At 56.0% G+C, this 17,247-nt stretch overlaps 32 non-coding genes and 2 pseudogenes across 32 annotated transcripts; all 34 read left to right on the forward strand.

Annotated features, from left to right (window-relative positions):
- The first annotated feature begins 46 nt into the window (after window positions 1–46).
- Window positions 47–238, forward strand: LOC140584990 (U2 spliceosomal RNA). Its single transcript, XR_011986950.1, has one exon. It is a non-coding gene; the product is annotated as a U2 spliceosomal RNA (small nuclear RNA).
- A 440-nt stretch (window positions 239–678) lies between these two features.
- Window positions 679–792, forward strand: LOC140584436 (U5 spliceosomal RNA). The gene has a single exon (XR_011986398.1). It is a non-coding gene; the product is annotated as a U5 spliceosomal RNA (small nuclear RNA).
- Window positions 793–987: 195 nt separating this feature from the next.
- Window positions 988–1,179, forward strand: LOC140584992 (U2 spliceosomal RNA). Its single transcript, XR_011986952.1, has one exon. It is a non-coding gene; the product is annotated as a U2 spliceosomal RNA (small nuclear RNA).
- Window positions 1,180–1,583: 404 nt separating this feature from the next.
- On the forward strand, window positions 1,584–1,697 carry LOC140584437 (U5 spliceosomal RNA). Its single transcript, XR_011986399.1, has one exon. It is a non-coding gene; the product is annotated as a U5 spliceosomal RNA (small nuclear RNA).
- Window positions 1,698–1,892: 195 nt separating this feature from the next.
- Window positions 1,893–2,084, forward strand: LOC140584993 (U2 spliceosomal RNA). Its single transcript, XR_011986953.1, has one exon. It is a non-coding gene; the product is annotated as a U2 spliceosomal RNA (small nuclear RNA).
- A 448-nt stretch (window positions 2,085–2,532) lies between these two features.
- On the forward strand, window positions 2,533–2,646 carry LOC140584438 (U5 spliceosomal RNA). The gene has a single exon (XR_011986400.1). It is a non-coding gene; the product is annotated as a U5 spliceosomal RNA (small nuclear RNA).
- Window positions 2,647–2,841: 195 nt separating this feature from the next.
- Window positions 2,842–3,033, forward strand: LOC140584994 (U2 spliceosomal RNA). Its single transcript, XR_011986954.1, has one exon. It is a non-coding gene; the product is annotated as a U2 spliceosomal RNA (small nuclear RNA).
- A 422-nt stretch (window positions 3,034–3,455) lies between these two features.
- LOC140584439 (U5 spliceosomal RNA) lies at window positions 3,456–3,569 on the forward strand. Its single transcript, XR_011986401.1, has one exon. It is a non-coding gene; the product is annotated as a U5 spliceosomal RNA (small nuclear RNA).
- A 195-nt stretch (window positions 3,570–3,764) lies between these two features.
- Window positions 3,765–3,956, forward strand: LOC140584995 (U2 spliceosomal RNA). Its single transcript, XR_011986955.1, has one exon. It is a non-coding gene; the product is annotated as a U2 spliceosomal RNA (small nuclear RNA).
- Window positions 3,957–4,404: 448 nt separating this feature from the next.
- LOC140584440 (U5 spliceosomal RNA) lies at window positions 4,405–4,518 on the forward strand. The gene has a single exon (XR_011986402.1). It is a non-coding gene; the product is annotated as a U5 spliceosomal RNA (small nuclear RNA).
- Window positions 4,519–4,713: 195 nt separating this feature from the next.
- On the forward strand, window positions 4,714–4,905 carry LOC140584996 (U2 spliceosomal RNA). Its single transcript, XR_011986956.1, has one exon. It is a non-coding gene; the product is annotated as a U2 spliceosomal RNA (small nuclear RNA).
- Window positions 4,906–5,309: 404 nt separating this feature from the next.
- On the forward strand, window positions 5,310–5,423 carry LOC140584442 (U5 spliceosomal RNA). Its single transcript, XR_011986404.1, has one exon. It is a non-coding gene; the product is annotated as a U5 spliceosomal RNA (small nuclear RNA).
- A 195-nt stretch (window positions 5,424–5,618) lies between these two features.
- LOC140584998 (U2 spliceosomal RNA) lies at window positions 5,619–5,810 on the forward strand. The gene has a single exon (XR_011986958.1). It is a non-coding gene; the product is annotated as a U2 spliceosomal RNA (small nuclear RNA).
- Window positions 5,811–6,242: 432 nt separating this feature from the next.
- On the forward strand, window positions 6,243–6,356 carry LOC140584443 (U5 spliceosomal RNA). Its single transcript, XR_011986405.1, has one exon. It is a non-coding gene; the product is annotated as a U5 spliceosomal RNA (small nuclear RNA).
- A 204-nt stretch (window positions 6,357–6,560) lies between these two features.
- LOC140584111 (U2 spliceosomal RNA) lies at window positions 6,561–6,750 on the forward strand. The gene has a single exon (XR_011986147.1). It is a non-coding gene; the product is annotated as a U2 spliceosomal RNA (small nuclear RNA).
- A 434-nt stretch (window positions 6,751–7,184) lies between these two features.
- LOC140584966 (U5 spliceosomal RNA) lies at window positions 7,185–7,297 on the forward strand. The gene has a single exon (XR_011986928.1). It is a non-coding gene; the product is annotated as a U5 spliceosomal RNA (small nuclear RNA).
- Window positions 7,298–7,492: 195 nt separating this feature from the next.
- LOC140584106 (U2 spliceosomal RNA) lies at window positions 7,493–7,684 on the forward strand. Its single transcript, XR_011986142.1, has one exon. It is a non-coding gene; the product is annotated as a U2 spliceosomal RNA (small nuclear RNA).
- A 448-nt stretch (window positions 7,685–8,132) lies between these two features.
- Window positions 8,133–8,246, forward strand: LOC140584444 (U5 spliceosomal RNA). The gene has a single exon (XR_011986406.1). It is a non-coding gene; the product is annotated as a U5 spliceosomal RNA (small nuclear RNA).
- A 195-nt stretch (window positions 8,247–8,441) lies between these two features.
- Window positions 8,442–8,633, forward strand: LOC140584999 (U2 spliceosomal RNA). Its single transcript, XR_011986959.1, has one exon. It is a non-coding gene; the product is annotated as a U2 spliceosomal RNA (small nuclear RNA).
- A 448-nt stretch (window positions 8,634–9,081) lies between these two features.
- On the forward strand, window positions 9,082–9,195 carry LOC140584445 (U5 spliceosomal RNA). The gene has a single exon (XR_011986407.1). It is a non-coding gene; the product is annotated as a U5 spliceosomal RNA (small nuclear RNA).
- Window positions 9,196–9,390: 195 nt separating this feature from the next.
- On the forward strand, window positions 9,391–9,582 carry LOC140585000 (U2 spliceosomal RNA). The gene has a single exon (XR_011986960.1). It is a non-coding gene; the product is annotated as a U2 spliceosomal RNA (small nuclear RNA).
- Window positions 9,583–10,022: 440 nt separating this feature from the next.
- LOC140584446 (U5 spliceosomal RNA) lies at window positions 10,023–10,136 on the forward strand. Its single transcript, XR_011986408.1, has one exon. It is a non-coding gene; the product is annotated as a U5 spliceosomal RNA (small nuclear RNA).
- Window positions 10,137–10,331: 195 nt separating this feature from the next.
- On the forward strand, window positions 10,332–10,441 carry LOC140584227 (U2 spliceosomal RNA; annotated as a pseudogene).
- A 1,677-nt stretch (window positions 10,442–12,118) lies between these two features.
- Window positions 12,119–12,348, forward strand: LOC140584178 (U2 spliceosomal RNA; annotated as a pseudogene).
- A 448-nt stretch (window positions 12,349–12,796) lies between these two features.
- Window positions 12,797–12,910, forward strand: LOC140584447 (U5 spliceosomal RNA). The gene has a single exon (XR_011986409.1). It is a non-coding gene; the product is annotated as a U5 spliceosomal RNA (small nuclear RNA).
- Window positions 12,911–13,105: 195 nt separating this feature from the next.
- On the forward strand, window positions 13,106–13,297 carry LOC140585001 (U2 spliceosomal RNA). The gene has a single exon (XR_011986961.1). It is a non-coding gene; the product is annotated as a U2 spliceosomal RNA (small nuclear RNA).
- A 443-nt stretch (window positions 13,298–13,740) lies between these two features.
- On the forward strand, window positions 13,741–13,854 carry LOC140584448 (U5 spliceosomal RNA). Its single transcript, XR_011986410.1, has one exon. It is a non-coding gene; the product is annotated as a U5 spliceosomal RNA (small nuclear RNA).
- Window positions 13,855–14,049: 195 nt separating this feature from the next.
- LOC140585002 (U2 spliceosomal RNA) lies at window positions 14,050–14,241 on the forward strand. The gene has a single exon (XR_011986962.1). It is a non-coding gene; the product is annotated as a U2 spliceosomal RNA (small nuclear RNA).
- A 404-nt stretch (window positions 14,242–14,645) lies between these two features.
- Window positions 14,646–14,759, forward strand: LOC140584449 (U5 spliceosomal RNA). The gene has a single exon (XR_011986411.1). It is a non-coding gene; the product is annotated as a U5 spliceosomal RNA (small nuclear RNA).
- A 195-nt stretch (window positions 14,760–14,954) lies between these two features.
- On the forward strand, window positions 14,955–15,146 carry LOC140585004 (U2 spliceosomal RNA). The gene has a single exon (XR_011986964.1). It is a non-coding gene; the product is annotated as a U2 spliceosomal RNA (small nuclear RNA).
- Window positions 15,147–15,586: 440 nt separating this feature from the next.
- On the forward strand, window positions 15,587–15,700 carry LOC140584450 (U5 spliceosomal RNA). Its single transcript, XR_011986412.1, has one exon. It is a non-coding gene; the product is annotated as a U5 spliceosomal RNA (small nuclear RNA).
- Window positions 15,701–15,895: 195 nt separating this feature from the next.
- Window positions 15,896–16,087, forward strand: LOC140585005 (U2 spliceosomal RNA). Its single transcript, XR_011986965.1, has one exon. It is a non-coding gene; the product is annotated as a U2 spliceosomal RNA (small nuclear RNA).
- Window positions 16,088–16,535: 448 nt separating this feature from the next.
- LOC140584451 (U5 spliceosomal RNA) lies at window positions 16,536–16,649 on the forward strand. The gene has a single exon (XR_011986413.1). It is a non-coding gene; the product is annotated as a U5 spliceosomal RNA (small nuclear RNA).
- Window positions 16,650–16,844: 195 nt separating this feature from the next.
- LOC140585006 (U2 spliceosomal RNA) lies at window positions 16,845–17,036 on the forward strand. Its single transcript, XR_011986966.1, has one exon. It is a non-coding gene; the product is annotated as a U2 spliceosomal RNA (small nuclear RNA).
- Window positions 17,037–17,247: the final 211 nt, after the last annotated feature.

A 17,247-nucleotide genomic window follows, 5' to 3' on the forward strand; every position in this document is an offset into this window, starting at 1 on the left:
GTCGGCATCCCGCATGCCGGCGCCCGGCGGGGCGCAATTTGTGGGTATCGCTTCTCGGCCTTTTGGCTAAGATCAAGTGTAGTATCTGTTCTTATCAGTTTAATATCTGATACGTCCCCCATGGAGGGGACCACATATTAAACGGATTTTTGGAACAGGGAGCCGGAAGTGGGGCTTGCCCCGTCCGCTCCACGCATCGACCCGGTATTGCAGTGCTTCCGGGAATGGTGCACCTCTACTGCCCCCTGTTGTCGAAAGGCAGAACTGACTGACTGACTGACTGACTGACTGACTGAGTGAGTGAGTGAGTGAGTGAGTGAGTGAGTGAGTGAGTGACTAATAGACTGAGTGCTGTGAGGGGGGGGGCCCTGTCTGTGCGTGGCCCCCGTTTCCCGCCGTTTTTCTTTTTTTTTTTTTTTTTTTTTTTTTTTTTTAAAGGAAGGTGACACACTGTTTGTGCGGTGGACAGCTGCGCTGAGGTAAGGCATGATGTCATCTTTGCCTTTTGAATTTCCCCTCATGTTTGTTAAAATGATTGCTGTCTTTTGAGAGGACAGGAGGACAGGGAGGAGTCGGGGCCCCGAGGACGGCGGCTGCGACGCCCCTGGGCATTCTACTCCGAGCGGGGGCGTCACGCAGGCCCGGCTAACGGCGACGGGCTTGGCGGCGGCCCCATATCGACTCGGGTCTCTCTTCATCCCGTATAAATCTTTCGCCTTTTACTAAAGATTTCCGTGGAGAGGGATAGCGATGAGTTCATGGTATTTTTGGAGGCTCTGCCCAAGCAGAGCTGCACTGCTGCTGTCAAAGGAAGACTGGGCCCGGCTTAGCGGCTGGCGTTAGGTGCCCGGTGGCGCGGCTGTGGTCTCCCTGGATCACGCGTGGACTCGCCGGGCGACACCTGCCAGAGGGGCTGGTGAGGGCTGAGCCGCGCCAGCTCCGTCGGCATCCCGCATGCCGGCGCCCGGCGGGGCGCAATTTGTGGGTATCGCTTCTCGGCCTTTTGGCTAAGATCAAGTGTAGTATCTGTTCTTATCAGTTTAATATCTGATACGTCCCCCATGGAGGGGACCACATATTAAACGGATTTTTGGAACAGGGAGCCGGAAGTGGGGCTTGCCCCGTCCGCTCCACGCATCGACCCGGTATTGCAGTGCTTCCGGGAATGGTGCACCTCTACTGCCCCCTGTTGTCGAAAGGCAGAACTGACTGACTGACTGACTGAGTGAGTGAGTGAGTGACTAATAGACTGAGTGCTGTGAGGGGGGGGGCCCTGTCTGTGCGTGGCCCCCGTTTCCCGCCGTTTTTCTTTTTTTTTTTTTTTTTTTTTTTTTTTTTTAAAGGAAGGTGACACACTGTTTGTGCGGTGGACAGCTGCGCTGAGGTAAGGCATGATGTCATCTTTGCCTTTTGAATTTCCCCTCATGTTTGTTAAAATGATTGCTGTCTTTTGAGAGGACAGGAGGACAGGGAGGAGTCGGGGCCCCGAGGACGGCGGCTGCGACGCCCCTGGGCATTCTACTCCGAGCGGGGGCGTCACGCAGGCCCGGCTAACGGCGACGGGCTTGGCGGCGGCCCCATATCGACTCGGGTCTCTCTTCATCCCGTATAAATCTTTCGCCTTTTACTAAAGATTTCCGTGGAGAGGGATAGCGATGAGTTCATGGTATTTTTGGAGGCTCTGCCCAAGCAGAGCTGCACTGCTGCTGTCAAAGGAAGACTGGGCCCGGCTTAGCGGCTGGCGTTAGGTGCCCGGTGGCGCGGCTGTGGTCTCCCTGGATCACGCGTGGACTCGCCGGGCGACACCTGCCAGAGGGGCTGGTGAGGGCTGAGCCGCGCCAGCTCCGTCGGCATCCCGCATGCCGGCGCCCGGCGGGGCGCAATTTGTGGGTATCGCTTCTCGGCCTTTTGGCTAAGATCAAGTGTAGTATCTGTTCTTATCAGTTTAATATCTGATACGTCCCCCATGGAGGGGACCACATATTAAACGGATTTTTGGAACAGGGAGCCGGAAGTGGGGCTTGCCCCGTCCGCTCCACGCATCGACCCGGTATTGCAGTGCTTCCGGGAATGGTGCACCTCTACTGCCCCCTGTTGTCGAAAGGCAGAACTGACTGACTGACTGACTGACTGACTGACTGAGTGAGTGAGTGAGTGAGTGAGTGAGTGAGTGAGTGAGTGAGTGAGTGACTAATAGACTGAGTGCTGTGAGGGGGGGGGCCCTGTCTGTGCGTGGCCCCCGTTTCCCGCCGTTTTTCTTTTTTTTTTTTTTTTTTTTTTTTTTTTTTAAAGGAAGGTGACACACTGTTTGTGCGGTGGACAGCTGCGCTGAGGTAAGGCATGATGTCATCTTTGCCTTTTGAATTTCCCCTCATGTTTGTTAAAATGATTGCTGTCTTTTGAGAGGACAGGAGGACAGGGAGGAGTCGGGGCCCCGAGGACGGCGGCTGCGACGCCCCTGGGCATTCTACTCCGAGCGGGGGCGTCACGCAGGCCCGGCTAACGGCGACGGGCTTGGCGGCGGCCCCATATCGACTCGGGTCTCTCTTCATCCCGTATAAATCTTTCGCCTTTTACTAAAGATTTCCGTGGAGAGGGATAGCGATGAGTTCATGGTATTTTTGGAGGCTCTGCCCAAGCAGAGCTGCACTGCTGCTGTCAAAGGAAGACTGGGCCCGGCTTAGCGGCTGGCGTTAGGTGCCCGGTGGCGCGGCTGTGGTCTCCCTGGATCACGCGTGGACTCGCCGGGCGACACCTGCCAGAGGGGCTGGTGAGGGCTGAGCCGCGCCAGCTCCGTCGGCATCCCGCATGCCGGCGCCCGGCGGGGCGCAATTTGTGGGTATCGCTTCTCGGCCTTTTGGCTAAGATCAAGTGTAGTATCTGTTCTTATCAGTTTAATATCTGATACGTCCCCCATGGAGGGGACCACATATTAAACGGATTTTTGGAACAGGGAGCCGGAAGTGGGGCTTGCCCCGTCCGCTCCACGCATCGACCCGGTATTGCAGTGCTTCCGGGAATGGTGCACCTCTACTGCCCCCTGTTGTCGAAAGGCAGAACTGACTGACTGACTGAGTGAGTGAGTGAGTGAGTGAGTGAGTGAGTGAGTGACTAATAGACTGAGTGCTGTGAGGGGGGGGGACCCTGTCTGTGCGTGGCCCCCCGTTTCCCGCCGTTTTTCTTTTTTTTTTTATTTTTTTTTTTATTTTTTAAAGGAAGGTGACACACTGTTTGTGCGGTGGACAGCTGCGCTGAGGTAAGGCATGATGTCATCTTTGCCTTTTGAATTTCCCCTCATGTTTGTTAAAATGATTGCTGTCTTTTGAGAGGACAGGAGGACAGGGAGGAGTCGGGGCCCCGAGGACGGCGGCTGCGACGCCCCTGGGCATTCTACTCCGAGCGGGGGCGTCACGCAGGCCCGGCTAACGGCGACGGGCTTGGCGGCGGCCCCATATCGACTCGGGTCTCTCTTCATCCCGTATAAATCTTTCGCCTTTTACTAAAGATTTCCGTGGAGAGGGATAGCGATGAGTTCATGGTATTTTTGGAGGCTCTGCCCAAGCAGAGCTGCACTGCTGCTGTCAAAGGAAGACTGGGCCCGGCTTAGCGGCTGGCGTTAGGTGCCCGGTGGCGCGGCTGTGGTCTCCCTGGATCACGCGTGGACTCGCCGGGCGACACCTGCCAGAGGGGCTGGTGAGGGCTGAGCCGCGCCAGCTCCGTCGGCATCCCGCATGCCGGCGCCCGGCGGGGCGCAATTTGTGGGTATCGCTTCTCGGCCTTTTGGCTAAGATCAAGTGTAGTATCTGTTCTTATCAGTTTAATATCTGATACGTCCCCCATGGAGGGGACCACATATTAAACGGATTTTTGGAACAGGGAGCCGGAAGTGGGGCTTGCCCCGTCCGCTCCACGCATCGACCCGGTATTGCAGTGCTTCCGGGAATGGTGCACCTCTACTGCCCCCTGTTGTCGAAAGGCAGAACTGACTGACTGACTGACTGACTGACTGACTGAGTGAGTGAGTGAGTGAGTGAGTGAGTGAGTGAGTGAGTGAGTGAGTGACTAATAGACTGAGTGCTGTGAGGGGGGGGGCCCTGTCTGTGCGTGGCCCCCGTTTCCCGCCGTTTTTCTTTTTTTTTTTTTTTTTTTTTTTTTTTTTTAAAGGAAGGTGACACACTGTTTGTGCGGTGGACAGCTGCGCTGAGGTAAGGCATGATGTCATCTTTGCCTTTTGAATTTCCCCTCATGTTTGTTAAAATGATTGCTGTCTTTTGAGAGGACAGGAGGACAGGGAGGAGTCGGGGCCCCGAGGACGGCGGCTGCGACGCCCCTGGGCATTCTACTCCGAGCGGGGGCGTCACGCAGGCCCGGCTAACGGCGACGGGCTTGGCGGCGGCCCCATATCGACTCGGGTCTCTCTTCATCCCGTATAAATCTTTCGCCTTTTACTAAAGATTTCCGTGGAGAGGGATAGCGATGAGTTCATGGTATTTTTGGAGGCTCTGCCCAAGCAGAGCTGCACTGCTGCTGTCAAAGGAAGACTGGGCCCGGCTTAGCGGCTGGCGTTAGGTGCCCGGTGGCGCGGCTGTGGTCTCCCTGGATCACGCGTGGACTCGCCGGGCGACACCTGCCAGAGGGGCTGGTGAGGGCTGAGCCGCGCCAGCTCCGTCGGCATCCCGCATGCCGGCGCCCGGCGGGGCGCAATTTGTGGGTATCGCTTCTCGGCCTTTTGGCTAAGATCAAGTGTAGTATCTGTTCTTATCAGTTTAATATCTGATACGTCCCCCATGGAGGGGACCACATATTAAACGGATTTTTGGAACAGGGAGCCGGAAGTGGGGCTTGCCCCGTCCGCTCCACGCATCGACCCGGTATTGCAGTGCTTCCGGGAATGGTGCACCTCTACTGCCCCCTGTTGTCGAAAGGCAGAACTGACTGACTGACTGACTGAGTGAGTGAGTGAGTGACTAATAGACTGAGTGCTGTGAGGGGGGGGGCCCTGTCTGTGCGTGGCCCCCGTTTCCCGCCGTTTTTCTTTTTTTTTTTTTTTTTTTTTTTTTTTTTTAAAGGAAGGTGACACACTGTTTGTGCGGTGGACAGCTGCGCTGAGGTAAGGCATGATGTCATCTTTGCCTTTTGAATTTCCCCTCATGTTTGTTAAAATGATTGCTGTCTTTTGAGAGGACAGGAGGACAGGGAGGAGTCGGGGCCCCGAGGACGGCGGCTGCGACGCCCCTGGGCATTCTACTCCGAGCGGGGGCGTCACGCAGGCCCGGCTAACGGCGACGGGCTTGGCGGCGGCCCCATATCGACTCGGGTCTCTCTTCATCCCGTATAAATCTTTCGCCTTTTACTAAAGATTTCCGTGGAGAGGGATAGCGATGAGTTCATGGTATTTTTGGAGGCTCTGCCCAAGCAGAGCTGCACTGCTGCTGTCAAAGGAAGACTGGGCCCGGCTTAGCGGCTGGCGTTAGGTGCCCGGTGGCGCGGCTGTGGTCTCCCTGGATCACGCGTGGACTCGCCGGGCGACACCTGCCAGAGGGGCTGGTGAGGGCTGAGCCGCGCCAGCTCCGTCGGCATCCCGCATGCCGGCGCCCGGCGGGGCGCAATTTGTGGGTATCGCTTCTCGGCCTTTTGGCTAAGATCAAGTGTAGTATCTGTTCTTATCAGTTTAATATCTGATACGTCCCCCATGGAGGGGACCACATATTAAACGGATTTTTGGAACAGGGAGCCGGAAGTGGGGCTTGCCCCGTCCGCTCCACGCATCGACCCGGTATTGCAGTGCTTCCGGGAATGGTGCACCTCTACTGCCCCCTGTTGTCGAAAGGCAGAACTGACTGACTGACTGACTGACTGACTGAGTGAGTGAGTGAGTGAGTGAGTGAGTGAGTGAGTGAGTAATAGACTGAGTGCTGTGAGGGGGGGGGCCCTGTCTGTGCGTGGCCCCCGTTTCCCGCCGTTTTTCTTTTTTTTTTTTTTTTTTTTTTTTTTTTTTAAAGGAAGGTGACACACTGTTTGTGCGGTGGACAGCTGCGCTGAGGTAAGGCATGATGTCATCTTTGCCTTTTGAATTTCCCCTCATGTTTGTTAAAATGATTGCTGTCTTTTGAGAGGACAGGAGGACAGGGAGGAGTCGGGGCCCCGAGGACGGCGGCTGCGACGCCCCTGGGCATTCTACTCCGAGCGGGGGCGTCACGCAGGCCCGGCTAACGGCGACGGGCTTGGCGGCGGCCCCATATCGACTCGGGTCTCTCTTCATCCCGTATAAATCTTTCGCCTTTTACTAAAGATTTCCGTGGAGAGGGATAGCGATGAGTTCATGGTATTTTTGGAGGCTCTGCCCAAGCAGAGCTGCACTGCTGCTGTCAAAGGAAGACTGGGCCCGGCTTAGCGGCTGGCGTTAGGTGCCCGGTGGCGCGGCTGTGGTCTCCCTGGATCACGCGTGGACTCGCCGGGCGACACCTGCCAGAGGGGCTGGTGAGGGCTGAGCCGCGCCAGCTCCGTCGGCATCCCGCATGCCGGCGCCCGGCGGGGCGCAGGGGCGCATATTTGTGGGTATCGCTTCATCGGCCTTTTGGCTAAGATCAAGTGTAGTATCTGTTCTTATCAGTTTAATCTGATACGTCCCCATGGAGGGGACCACATATTAAACGGATTTTTGGAACAGGGAGCCGGAAGTGGGGCTTGCCCCGTCCGCTCCACGCATCGACCCGGTATTGCAGTGCTTCCGGGAATGGTGCACCTCTACTGCCCCCTGTTGTCGAAAGGCAGAACTGACTGACTGACTGACTGACTGAGACTGACTGACTGAGTGAGTGAGTGAGTGAGTGAGTGAGTGACTAATAGACTGAGTGCTGTGAGGGGGGGGGCCCTGTCTGTTGCGTGGCCCCCGTTTCCCGCCGTTTTTCTTTTTTTTTTTTTTTTTTTTTTTTTTTTTTAAAGGAAGGTGACACACTGTTTGTGCGGTGGACAGCTGCGCTGAGGTAAGGCATGATGTCATCTTTGCCTTTTGAATTTCCCCTCATGTTTGTTAAAATGATTGCTGTCTTTTGAGAGGACAGGAGACAGGGAGGAGTCGGGGCCCCGAGGACGGCGGCTGCGACGCCCCTGGGCATTCTACTCCGAGCGGGGGCGTCACGCAGGCCCGGCTAACGGCGACGGGCTTGGCGGCGGCCCCATATCGACTCGGGTCTCTCTTCATCCCGTATAAATCTTTCGCCTTTTACTAAAGATTTCCGTGGAGAGGGATAGCGATGAGTTCATGGTATTTTGGAGGCTCTGCCCAAGCAGAGCTGCACTGCTGCTGTCAAAGGAAGACTGGGCCCGGCTTAGCGGCTGGCGTTAGGTGCCCGGTGGCGCGGCTGTGGTCTCCCTGGATCACGCGTGGACTCGCCGGGCGACACCTGCCAGAGGGGCTGGTGAGGGCTGAGCCGCGCCAGCTCCGTCGGCATCCCGCATGCCGGCGCCCGGCGGGGCGCAATTTGTGGGTATCGCTTCTCGGCCCTTTTGGCTAAGATCAAGTGTAGTATCTGTTCTTATCAGTTTAATATCTGATACGTCCCCATGGAGGGACCACATATTAAACGGATTTTTGGAACAGGGAGCCGGAAGTGGGGCTTGCCCCGGTCCGCTCCACGCATCGACCCGGTATTGCAGTGCTTCCGGGAATGGTGCACCTCTACTGCCCCCTGTTGTCGAAAGGCAGAACTGACTGACTGACTGACTGACTGAGCGAGTGAGTGAGTGAGTGAGTGAGTGAGTGAGTGAGTGAGTGTGTGAGTGAGTGACTAATAGACTGAGTGCTGTGAGGGGGGGGCCCTGTCTGTGCGTGGCCCCCGTTTCCCGCCGTTTTTCTTTTTTTTTTTTTTTTTTTTTTTTTTTTTTTTAAAGGAAGGTGACACACTGTTTGTGCGGTGGACAGCTGCGCTGAGGTAAGGCATGATGTCATCTTTGCCTTTTGAATTTCCCCTCATGTTTGTTAAAATGATTGCTGTCTTTTGAGAGGACAGGAGGACAGGGAGGAGTCGGGGCCCGAGGACGGCGGCTGCGACGCCCCTGGGCATTCTACTCCGAGCGGGGGCGTCACGCAGGCCCGGCTAACGGCGACGGGCTTGGCGGCGGCCCCATATCGACTCGGGTCTCTCTTCATCCCGTATAAATCTTTCGCCTTTTACTAAAGATTTCCGTGGAGAGGGATAGCGATGAGTTCATGGTATTTTTGGAGGCTCTGCCCAAGCAGAGCTGCACTGCTGCTGTCAAAGGAAGACTGGGCCCGGCTTAGCGGCTGGCGTTAGGTGCCCGGTGGCGCGGCTGTGGTCTCCCTGGATCACGCGTGGACTCGCCGGGCGACACCTGCCAGAGGGGCTGGTGAGGGCTGAGCCGCGCCAGCTCCGTCGGCATCCCGCATGCCGGCGCCCGGCGGGGCGCAATTTGTGGGTATCGCTTCTCGGCCTTTTGGCTAAGATCAAGTGTAGTATCTGTTCTTATCAGTTTAATATCTGATACGTCCCCCATGGAGGGGACCACATATTAAACGGATTTTTGGAACAGGGAGCCGGAAGTGGGGCTTGCCCCGTCCGCTCCACGCATCGACCCGGTATTGCAGTGCTTCCGGGAATGGTGCACCTCTACTGCCCCCTGTTGTCGAAAGGCAGAACTGACTGACTGACTGACTGACTGACTGACTGAGTGAGTGAGTGAGTGAGTGAGTGAGTGAGTGAGTGAGTGAGTGAGTGACTAATAGACTGAGTGCTGTGAGGGGGGGGGCCCTGTCTGTGCGTGGCCCCCGTTTCCCGCCGTTTTTCTTTTTTTTTTTTTTTTTTTTTTTTTTTTTTAAAGGAAGGTGACACACTGTTTGTGCGGTGGACAGCTGCGCTGAGGTAAGGCATGATGTCATCTTTGCCTTTTGAATTTCCCCTCATGTTTGTTAAAATGATTGCTGTCTTTTGAGAGGACAGGAGGACAGGGAGGAGTCGGGGCCCCGAGGACGGCGGCTGCGACGCCCCTGGGCATTCTACTCCGAGCGGGGGCGTCACGCAGGCCCGGCTAACGGCGACGGGCTTGGCGGCGGCCCCATATCGACTCGGGTCTCTCTTCATCCCGTATAAATCTTTCGCCTTTTACTAAAGATTTCCGTGGAGAGGGATAGCGATGAGTTCATGGTATTTTTGGAGGCTCTGCCCAAGCAGAGCTGCACTGCTGCTGTCAAAGGAAGACTGGGCCCGGCTTAGCGGCTGGCGTTAGGTGCCCGGTGGCGCGGCTGTGGTCTCCCTGGATCACGCGTGGACTCGCCGGGCGACACCTGCCAGAGGGGCTGGTGAGGGCTGAGCCGCGCCAGCTCCGTCGGCATCCCGCATGCCGGCGCCCGGCGGGGCGCAATTTGTGGGTATCGCTTCTCGGCCTTTTGGCTAAGATCAAGTGTAGTATCTGTTCTTATCAGTTTAATATCTGATACGTCCCCCATGGAGGGGACCACATATTAAACGGATTTTTGGAACAGGGAGCCGGAAGTGGGGCTTGCCCCGTCCGCTCCACGCATCGACCCGGTATTGCAGTGCTTCCGGGAATGGTGCACCTCTACTGCCCCCTGTTGTCGAAAGGCAGAACTGACTGACTGACTGACTGACTGACTGAGTGAGTGAGTGAGTGAGTGAGTGAGTGAGTGAGTGAGTGAGTGACTAATAGACTGAGTGCTGTGAGGGGGGGGGCCCTGTCTGTGCGTGGCCCCCGTTTCCCGCCGTTTTTCTTTTTTTTTTTTTTTTTTTTTTTTTTTTTTAAAGGAAGGTGACACACTGTTTGTGCGGTGGACAGCTGCGCTGAGGTAAGGCATGATGTCATCTTTGCCTTTTGAATTTCCCCTCATGTTTGTTAAAATGATTGCTGTCTTTTGAGAGGACAGGAGGACAGGGAGGAGTCGGGGCCCCGAGGACGGCGGCTGCGACGCCCCTGGGCATTCTACTCCGAGCGGGGGCGTCACGCAGGCCCGGCTAACGGCGACGGGCTTGGCGGCGGCCCCATATCGACTCGGGTCTCTCTTCATCCCGTATAAATCTTTCGCCTTTTACTAAAGATTTCCGTGGAGAGGGATAGCGATGAGTTCATGGTATTTTTGGAGGCTCTGCCCAAGCAGAGCTGCACTGCTGCTGTCAAAGGAAGACTGGGCCCGGCTTAGCGGCTGGCGTTAGGTGCCCGGTGGCGCGGCTGTGGTCTCCCTGGATCACGCGTGGACTCGCCGGGCGACACCTGCCAGAGGGGCTGGTGAGGGCTGAGCCGCGCCAGCTCCGTCGGCATCCCGCATGCCGGCGCCCGGCGGGGCGCAATTTGTGGGTATCGCTTCTCGGCCTTTTGGCTAAGATCAAGTGTAGTATCTGTTCTTATCAGCGCTTTTTGGAGGGATTTTTATTGCCAGGTTTTTTAGTGGAGGCAACAGCGAACCTAAGCGTGACCAGCAGGTGGCTTGACCGCCGCTGCCACGGGGCTAGCTGTTGTCTCCTTTTAGCGCTTTTTTTATTTTGGGTAGCCCTTGCAAGCCTAACGTGCAGGTTCGGGTGGCTTGACCGCCGTTCCCGCAGGGTGAGCTTGGGGTTTTATTTCCAGCTTTTATTAGTTTAGGCACCCAGCTAGGACACGTCGACTCCCTGCCCGGCTCCCGAGGACTCTCTTGCCCACCATCGCCAGGATGTCCGGGAGCCCACACAGGACCGTCGTAGTCATCCGGCATACAGCAGCCTTCAAGTGGACTCACCAGGAGGAACCGGAGAGTTTCCCGGAGAGACTGAGCTTCATCCGGGAGGTGCTCTTCGGCCTCCTGGGACTCACCATGGAAGACATCATCTGTGTGCAGCGCAACCAGTCTTCGGCCTTCTTCTATGTGACTTGCACTACGGAAGAGGGCTACAAGAGGATGTTGGCTGCATGCAGCCGCTTGGAGGAAGAGCTTCGCCGGATGTTCTATGACGTGGAGCCACTGTGGAAGCTGGACCGGAGAGTGATCACCGTCCACGTCTTGGACCCCTTCGTTCCAGCTGAAGCGGTGGCTGCCTTCCTGGGCAGGTTTGTCGACGTGGTCCCTGGGCACAGGGACGTGAGAGACCAGCTGGGTGTCTGGACTGGGCGCAGGCAGTTCCGGGTGTGCCTGCGCCCCGACGCTAGCTCCCCTGACGGGTATAGCCACCCACCTGCTTATTTTATTATAGGTCGTTGCAAGGGCTACCTTTTTTACTCCGGGCAACCCTCCTCCTGCCGCTTGTGCCACGGCCTGGGCCACACCGCGGACTCCTGTACCACCATGAAGTGCTGGAGATGCCTGGACGTCGGTCACCTGGCGAAGGACTGCAAGGGCCCCCTCCGGTGTAACCTGTGCAGAGGTGAGGACCATCTGGCCCGGAGCTGCCCTCAGCGCAAACCGTCCTGGGCCGACGCCGTTGCTCGGGGTTCGGCTGTGGACGGGGCCCGACAGCAGGCACTGCCGGGCTGCGCTGAGATGCACGGGGGAGCCGAGAGGGGAGCTGAGAACAGCGAGGAACAGCCCTTCGCCGGTGCCGATGGGGAGTCCACGGCCTCCAGCGCTTCGGTGGAGTCCCCTGGTAAGGGTCAAGTGGCCGTGGCTGAAAAGCGCGCAACCTCTCCCTCCAGGTTTGTCCAATGCAGGAGGAGGAAGAAGGCCCGGAGGAAAGAGGACATTGCTTTAGGCCGAGAAGCGATCTTCCCCTTAGAGCAAATTGATTTGCAAAGTGTTTTGGTCTCCCCCCAAGAGAGACGTTTTTATGCAGGGCAGCAGGACTTTGCTAATGAACGCTCTTTTTTAGTTGCTGCCGAGTCGGGGGGGGACCTTAGTTTTAATGGGGATATTTCGGATGATGTTTTACCATTTTAAAGATTTTAGGATTTCTGCTGTAATTATGTATTTAATACTGTTTTAACGTGTGTTGTAATGGTGTTATAGGTTTGAAGTTTTTTATAAAGTTTTATGTATGTGGTATTATAGGATTGCTTTTTAATATGTGTTATGTACGTTGTTGTATTATGATTTAATAGGTTATGAGTGGGGTTTATATGTGTATGGGTTTTAGTATGGATGTTAGTTTATTACGGGTAGTGTGTGATAAATGGCTTTATAGTTTTATGTGTTGTTCTTAGATTGTATGCAGAAATGTTGATTAAAGAGGAAAAAAAAAAAAAAAAAAAAAAAATCTGTTCTTATCAGTTTAATATCTGATACGTCCCCCATGGAGGGGACCACATATTAAACGGATTTTTGGAACAGGGAGCCGGAAGTGGGGCTTGCCCCGTCCGCTCCACGCATCGACCCGGTATTGCAGTGCTTCCGGGAATGGTGCACCTCTACTGCCCCCTGTTGTCGAAAGGCAGAACTGACTGACTGACTGACTGACTGACTGACTGAGTGAGTGAGTGAGTGAGTGAGTGAGTGAGTGAGTGAGTGAGTGAGTGACTAATAGACTGAGTGCTGTGAGGGGGGGGGCCCTGTCTGTGCGTGGCCCCCGTTTCCCGCCGTTTTTCTTTTTTTTTTTTTTTTTTTTTTTTTTTTTTAAAGGAAGGTGACACACTGTTTGTGCGGTGGACAGCTGCGCTGAGGTAAGGCATGATGTCATCTTTGCCTTTTGAATTTCCCCTCATGTTTGTTAAAATGATTGCTGTCTTTTGAGAGGACAGGAGGACAGGGAGGAGTCGGGGCCCCGAGGACGGCGGCTGCGACGCCCCTGGGCATTCTACTCCGAGCGGGGGCGTCACGCAGGCCCGGCTAACGGCGACGGGCTTGGCGGCGGCCCCATATCGACTCGGGTCTCTCTTCATCCCGTATAAATCTTTCGCCTTTTACTAAAGATTTCCGTGGAGAGGGATAGCGATGAGTTCATGGTATTTTTGGAGGCTCTGCCCAAGCAGAGCTGCACTGCTGCTGTCAAAGGAAGACTGGGCCCGGCTTAGCGGCTGGCGTTAGGTGCCCGGTGGCGCGGCTGTGGTCTCCCTGGATCACGCGTGGACTCGCCGGGCGACACCTGCCAGAGGGGCTGGTGAGGGCTGAGCCGCGCCAGCTCCGTCGGCATCCCGCATGCCGGCGCCCGGCGGGGCGCAATTTGTGGGTATCGCTTCTCGGCCTTTTGGCTAAGATCAAGTGTAGTATCTGTTCTTATCAGTTTAATATCTGATACGTCCCCCATGGAGGGGACCACATATTAAACGGATTTTTGGAACAGGGAGCCGGAAGTGGGGCTTGCCCCGTCCGCTCCACGCATCGACCCGGTATTGCAGTGCTTCCGGGAATGGTGCACCTCTACTGCCCCCTGTTGTCGAAAGGCAGAACTGACTGACTGACTGACTGACTGACTGACTGAGTGAGTGAGTGAGTGAGTGAGTGAGTGAGTGAGTGAGTGAGTGACTAATAGACTGAGTGCTGTGAGGGGGGGGGCCCTGTCTGTGCGTGGCCCCCGTTTCCCGCCGTTTTTCTTTTTTTTTTTTTTTTTTTTTTTTTTTTTAAAGGAAGGTGACACACTGTTTGTGCGGTGGACAGCTGCGCTGAGGTAAGGCATGATGTCATCTTTGCCTTTTGAATTTCCCCTCATGTTTGTTAAAATGATTGCTGTCTTTTGAGAGGACAGGAGGACAGGGAGGAGTCGGGGCCCCGAGGACGGCGGCTGCGACGCCCCTGGGCATTCTACTCCGAGCGGGGGCGTCACGCAGGCCCGGCTAACGGCGACGGGCTTGGCGGCGGCCCCATATCGACTCGGGTCTCTCTTCATCCCGTATAAATCTTTCGCCTTTTACTAAAGATTTCCGTGGAGAGGGATAGCGATGAGTTCATGGTATTTTTGGAGGCTCTGCCCAAGCAGAGCTGCACTGCTGCTGTCAAAGGAAGACTGGGCCCGGCTTAGCGGCTGGCGTTAGGTGCCCGGTGGCGCGGCTGTGGTCTCCCTGGATCACGCGTGGACTCGCCGGGCGACACCTGCCAGAGGGGCTGGTGAGGGCTGAGCCGCGCCAGCTCCGTCGGCATCCCGCATGCCGGCGCCCGGCGGGGCGCAATTTGTGGGTATCGCTTCTCGGCCTTTTGGCTAAGATCAAGTGTAGTATCTGTTCTTATCAGTTTAATATCTGATACGTCCCCCATGGAGGGGACCACATATTAAACGGATTTTTGGAACAGGGAGCCGGAAGTGGGGCTTGCCCCGTCCGCTCCACGCATCGACCCGGTATTGCAGTGCTTCCGGGAATGGTGCACCTCTACTGCCCCCTGTTGTCGAAAGGCAGAACTGACTGACTGACTGACTGAGTGAGTGAGTGAGTGACTAATAGACTGAGTGCTGTGAGGGGGGGGGCCCTGTCTGTGCGTGGCCCCCGTTTCCCGCCGTTTTTCTTTTTTTTTTTTTTTTTTTTTTTTTTTTTTAAAGGAAGGTGACACACTGTTTGTGCGGTGGACAGCTGCGCTGAGGTAAGGCATGATGTCATCTTTGCCTTTTGAATTTCCCCTCATGTTTGTTAAAATGATTGCTGTCTTTTGAGAGGACAGGAGGACAGGGAGGAGTCGGGGCCCCGAGGACGGCGGCTGCGACGCCCCTGGGCATTCTACTCCGAGCGGGGGCGTCACGCAGGCCCGGCTAACGGCGACGGGCTTGGCGGCGGCCCCATATCGACTCGGGTCTCTCTTCATCCCGTATAAATCTTTCGCCTTTTACTAAAGATTTCCGTGGAGAGGGATAGCGATGAGTTCATGGTATTTTTGGAGGCTCTGCCCAAGCAGAGCTGCACTGCTGCTGTCAAAGGAAGACTGGGCCCGGCTTAGCGGCTGGCGTTAGGTGCCCGGTGGCGCGGCTGTGGTCTCCCTGGATCACGCGTGGACTCGCCGGGCGACACCTGCCAGAGGGGCTGGTGAGGGCTGAGCCGCGCCAGCTCCGTCGGCATCCCGCATGCCGGCGCCCGGCGGGGCGCAATTTGTGGGTATCGCTTCTCGGCCTTTTGGCTAAGATCAAGTGTAGTATCTGTTCTTATCAGTTTAATATCTGATACGTCCCCCATGGAGGGGACCACATATTAAACGGATTTTTGGAACAGGGAGCCGGAAGTGGGGCTTGCCCCGTCCGCTCCACGCATCGACCCGGTATTGCAGTGCTTCCGGGAATGGTGCACCTCTACTGCCCCCTGTTGTCGAAAGGCAGAACTGACTGACTGACTGACTGACTGACTGACTGAGTGAGTGAGTGAGTGAGTGAGTGAGTGAGTGAGTGAGTGACTAATAGACTGAGTGCTGTGAGGGGGGGGGCCCTGTCTGTGCGTGGCCCCCGTTTCCCGCCGTTTTTCTTTTTTTTTTTTTTTTTTTTTTTTTTTTTTAAAGGAAGGTGACACACTGTTTGTGCGGTGGACAGCTGCGCTGAGGTAAGGCATGATGTCATCTTTGCCTTTTGAATTTCCCCTCATGTTTGTTAAAATGATTGCTGTCTTTTGAGAGGACAGGAGGACAGGGAGGAGTCGGGGCCCCGAGGACGGCGGCTGCGACGCCCCTGGGCATTCTACTCCGAGCGGGGGCGTCACGCAGGCCCGGCTAACGGCGACGGGCTTGGCGGCGGCCCCATATCGACTCGGGTCTCTCTTCATCCCGTATAAATCTTTCGCCTTTTACTAAAGATTTCCGTGGAGAGGGATAGCGATGAGTTCATGGTATTTTTGGAGGCTCTGCCCAAGCAGAGCTGCACTGCTGCTGTCAAAGGAAGACTGGGCCCGGCTTAGCGGCTGGCGTTAGGTGCCCGGTGGCGCGGCTGTGGTCTCCCTGGATCACGCGTGGACTCGCCGGGCGACACCTGCCAGAGGGGCTGGTGAGGGCTGAGCCGCGCCAGCTCCGTCGGCATCCCGCATGCCGGCGCCCGGCGGGGCGCAATTTGTGGGTATCGCTTCTCGGCCTTTTGGCTAAGATCAAGTGTAGTATCTGTTCTTATCAGTTTAATATCTGATACGTCCCCCATGGAGGGGACCACATATTAAACGGATTTTTGGAACAGGGAGCCGGAAGTGGGGCTTGCCCCGTCCGCTCCACGCATCGACCCGGTATTGCAGTGCTTCCGGGAATGGTGCACCTCTACTGCCCCCTGTTGTCGAAAGGCAGAACTGACTGACTGACTGACTGACTGACTGACTGAGTGAGTGAGTGAGTGAGTGAGTGAGTGAGTGAGTGAGTGAGTGAGTGACTAATAGACTGAGTGCTGTGAGGGGGGGGGCCCTGTCTGTGCGTGGCCCCCGTTTCCCGCCGTTTTTCTTTTTTTTTTTTTTTTTTTTTTTTTTTTTTAAAGGAAGGTGACACACTGTTTGTGCGGTGGACAGCTGCGCTGAGGTAAGGCATGATGTCATCTTTGCCTTTTGAATTTCCCCTCATGTTTGTTAAAATGATTGCTGTCTTTTGAGAGGACAGGAGGACAGGGAGGAGTCGGGGCCCCGAGGACGGCGGCTGCGACGCCCCTGGGCATTCTACTCCGAGCGGGGGCGTCACGCAGGCCCGGCTAACGGCGACGGGCTTGGCGGCGGCCCCATATCGACTCGGGTCTCTCTTCATCCCGTATAAATCTTTCGCCTTTTACTAAAGATTTCCGTGGAGAGGGATAGCGATGAGTTCATGGTATTTTTGGAGGCTCTGCCCAAGCAGAGCTGCACTGCTGCTGTCAAAGGAAGACTGGGCCCGGCTTAGCGGCTGGCGTTAGGTGCCCGGTGGCGCGGCTGTGGTCTCCCTGGATCACGCGTGGACTCGCCGGGCGACACCTGCCAGAGGGGCTGGTGAGGGCTGAGCCGCGCCAGCTCCGTCGGCATCCCGCATGCCGGCGCCCGGCGGGGCGCAATTTGTGGGTATCGCTTCTCGGCCTTTTGGCTAAGATCAAGTGTAGTATCTGTTCTTATCAGTTTAATATCTGATACGTCCCCCATGGAGGGGACCACATATTAAACGGATTTTTGGAACAGGGAGCCGGAAGTGGGGCTTGCCCCGTCCGCTCCACGCATCGACCCGGTATTGCAGTGCTTCCGGGAATGGTGCACCTCTACTGCCCCCTGTTGTCGAAAGGCAGAACTGACTGACTGACTGACTGACTGACTGACTGACTGAGTGAGTGAGTGAGTGAGTGAGTGAGTGAGTGAGTGAGTGAGTGACTAATAGACTGAGTGCTGTGAGGGGGGGGGCCCTGTCTGTGCGTGGCCCCCGTTTCCCGCCGTTTTTCTTTTTTTTTTTTTTTTTTTTTTTTTTTTTTAAAGGAA

Source organism: Paramormyrops kingsleyae, unplaced genomic scaffold, assembly GCF_048594095.1.
Source record: "Paramormyrops kingsleyae isolate MSU_618 unplaced genomic scaffold, PKINGS_0.4 ups31, whole genome shotgun sequence".
NCBI lineage: Eukaryota > Metazoa > Chordata > Actinopteri > Osteoglossiformes > Mormyridae > Paramormyrops > Paramormyrops kingsleyae.